Source organism: Propithecus coquereli, unplaced genomic scaffold (genome assembly GCF_000956105.1).
Source record: "Propithecus coquereli isolate 6110/MARCELLA unplaced genomic scaffold, Pcoq_1.0 Scaffold283, whole genome shotgun sequence".
NCBI classification, from domain to species: Eukaryota; Metazoa; Chordata; class Mammalia; order Primates; family Indriidae; genus Propithecus; species Propithecus coquereli.
In genome coordinates, this window is record NW_012148430.1 from 1054072 (window position 1) to 1057775 (window position 3704).

At 46.7% G+C, this 3704-nt stretch overlaps 1 pseudogene; it reads right to left on the reverse strand.

The window, feature by feature from the left end:
- LOC105813609 overlaps positions 1–3416 on the reverse strand; it is a 20697-nt pseudogene extending 17281 nt beyond the window's left edge.
- Between the last annotated feature and the right edge of the window lie 288 nt (positions 3417–3704).

Genomic DNA, 3704 nt, shown 5'->3' on the forward strand with positions numbered 1-3704 from the left:
CATGGGAGGGGTTTTAGCAATCACATAGACATTTGTTGTTTTTGTAAATTGTAGGATCAAGATATTTTTTGTTAAAGGGCCATCAAAATTATATACTCTTGTCAAACTAAATAACAAAGAGAGAAGAAAGACTCTCTAAAACACGTAATATTGATTCAGGAGTAGCACTGCAATGGGAATATGCATGCTATAGTAAACTGTGTGTGTATTTGAGGAGGTTGGGGTCAAGTGGAAGTTTTTAAGGGCAAGATGAGGAGGCACACATCAATTATTTTGAATCAATCACCCTTAGCTACAGTAATCAATAACAAGCTGTGGTTAGATATCCTTGCACAAGTATCTTCTGTGTAAGGTTACAGTGGCCTTTGTACAAGGTTGTGGGTTCTTCAGTCTTTTGTGATTGTCCTTGTCATCAAGCACATGTGCGTGTGTGTGAGAACCCTCCCTTCATGGCCTTCCCCAGCTCCATTTGTCGGAGTTTTAACACAAGTGACTCCATTTTGATTGTGACAACTCCCACAACCTCTCTAAACCTGGCCCTGCCCTGATCACCACTCTTGTGTAGCTTTCCATGACCTCCTGAAAAGGAAGCCCCCTAAGGTCCCAGAGCACTTTATTCTTATGTTTGATACTTAACATGCAGTGGTATGACCTAACCAGCTCACACGTGATTTGACAAGACATTAGAGACTTTCTGTTCATATGTCTGTCTCAACAGTAGGTATTCAACAAACACTTGTTAAATGTGTATTAGCGACGAAAACATAAACAGAGGTTTGTACATGAATTTGCTAACTGTTCCACGATTTTCAGACCCTGCCACCTTCTATCTTCAGAAGGAGCCTTCCAACCGCTTGCTCAGTGCATGCCAGCAGACAGGGAGGGGTGAGACGGAGCAGATGCCAGCAAGGGGGGAAAGAGGATCTCAGGAGGGTTGTGGGAAGGGACGTGAAGCAAAATCACAAAAGGAATAGGAGAAAAATAAAAACAAGGCTGAGTGTTTAAATAGGGGAAAAGACAATAACATGGACCTATAATCTGGAAAGAGTTCATGTTTTAGGTGGTGGGATGGTTTCACTTAAAAACAAAGGGGAAAATTCAGGGTACATAGAAAAGAGTTATAAAGAAAATTATAAAGAAAATAGGTATTGAGTTATAATTGGGTGGACTAAATTTGAGATACCCTAGCACTTGCCGTTTTTTCCTCCTGGAAGCTTTCTCCTGACAGCTCTCACTCATCCTTCAGGAACCAGCTTCCCTGTGAATTCTCTGAGGCCATTCCTGATCCATCCTCCCCGGATGTTCTAGATTTCATATCTCCCTCAGCTCTGCCACCAAAACTATAAATATAACTACAAGTGCGTGTTGTTTTACTTATTTTAAACATCTGAGTAATTACTGAACTATGCTTATGTAAACTATTCTTCATATTTTCATCTGATAACCTTAACTTTCCCACAATTAACTACTAGATAGAAAATTTTAGTCTTCTACATTTCAAGTATCCTTTTATCCCATGTATCCAAGATTGAGCTATGTTCTGGAAAAAAATATGACATTGTTCTGCTGGTGAGAGGCAAGGAGGCAGGCAAAAACAAAAGGCAGAACCAAAACGCATTTGAAAGCACTTCCCATGGGAAAAAAGGTCACATTTGAAAACAGATTCCTCCGCTGTTTCCTCGGGGTAAGCGGAAGCTACTTGCTTTGTAAAATTACAGTTGAAACCATTGTTGCAGAGCAAGCGATTCTTTATCCTCCTATTCCAGTTATTACTGTGTCTGAGGCAGGCTCAAATAGAATCTGAGATCATTCAAAATTTAAACAGTGAATGCAGCAATCAAAATGTCACTGGGGTAGAGGAATGAATGAATAATTTAGCTCGCTAAAAGTTAACATTTAGAAAAGACCAGACTTGCAAATTCCAGGAAGCAGTGACAGCCTAGAATAAGATGGTCTCCCCTCTTCAATTACAAACAAACAAATCGACCACAGAATCTGTATGTTGTCCTCCCTTATTGCAGCAGTACATTTTGCAGCAGTACATTCATACCTGAGGGGCAGCAGCCAGACACTGGTCCAACCACCCTGATGGGGCATAAAGGAACATTATTTGATTTCAGTTCATCCAACGCTTATTGAGCTTCTACCAAGCCACGCACTGGGCTGGGTGCAGGGAATGCAGAGATGTGTAAAACCATCACCGCCCTTGAGGAGCTTATGGTCTGGTGGGGTTGATGAGAAAGACTCGGGGCTCGTGCATTATGGGAGTGTGTAACAGACTACGCAAGGACAATGGAAGCCTGGGAGGCCCACTTGTGTAGGCTTGTGTTTGTGTGGGGAGTCATCTGGTAGAAAAATCTAGACTGTCAGGGGGCTCCAGCAGCCTGCTGTAAACCTGAGGTTCAGGGCCAGTACCTCATGAGGACAGCTTTGCCCTTTCATCCCACTGTGAGTACAGGCGTGGGGTTTTCTCTGCCTTGGATGGTCTCACCTCCTTTGTCCACGAGAAATGTCTGTCCTCTGAGAGACATGAGCACGAGCTCTGAATCCAGGTGAAGTCTCCTTTGGCCGCCCCAGACAGACTCGGGTGCCCGACCGTCACACACAACAGCAATGATCACATCCTCCAGTGATTGCTCCTGGTCTGATTCAGCAGATGCTCCGCTAGCAGACGCACAGACAGACCATATGTCATCTTGTCTGCATGCACAGAGCCTGACAAGCCATGCACTCAGCAAACGTTTGTTAAAATGAATGAGGCAGACTTCCGGTTGGCTTAGCAAGAGAACGTGGCTTCCACCCTAACAAGAAAAAGCCTGACACTCCAAATAAAAAAGATCGTTAGATTTTCTTGAGTCCATCAGCGAGGTGAGGCCACAAAACAACGACGTGAACATAATTCCAAAGAGTGACAAGCCCCTCAGAGGAAAGGCGGGACACATGGTTGTTTCGCCTTTGTCAGAGGTGGAGGAAGACATGGCTGCACAAAGAAGCCGGCGGGAAGAGGAAACAGCTAAAATTTTAACAAACGCTTACGTGTGCCTAAGCACGACAATTTGGAAGCCCAGACACAAGGACAGCGGCGTCTGTACTCACGTGCCGGCTCTGTCCCGAGGGCCTGCGACGGGGCTGTGAGAAGCCTGGGCCAGGCCAGATGCCGTCCGCCACTGAGGGGACCGAAGACGCAGAGGGACAAGCTGCGCAGACGGAGAGAGGCCGGATGAAGGCCAACGTGGGGAAGCGACACTGAGAAAGCCCGTGACGGCGCAGGTCCCACACCAAGCACCAGACCCTGCCTCCAGGGACTCGGTTCCCCAGTCGCAGCCTGACGGAAGTGACTCCCGGGTCACTTCCGGGTACCTCCGCAGCTCTTCAGTCACTGCGTTCCGCTTTGGCGGGCCCGAATCCTCCTCCATCGTACTCCTGCGCTTGGGGGACCGCCAGGCGCCGTGTGGGTCTCCCCTCCCCGTGCTGCAGCTGGGAGACTCTCCCGGCGGCCAGCTGGGGCCGTCACAGGGCTCTCTTCACTCGTCCCTTCTCTCACAGGGATGACTTTCCTGTGTTGTGGGTTGTCTGGGGCGAAGCCATTGTTTCATACGTTTTTGTCCAGGTTTTTAGTTTTCTAAGGCTCAGTGGTGAATCCTGGTACTTGTTACACCATCTTGGCCAGAAGCAAAAGTTCATTTGATTTTCAACAAAGGTGC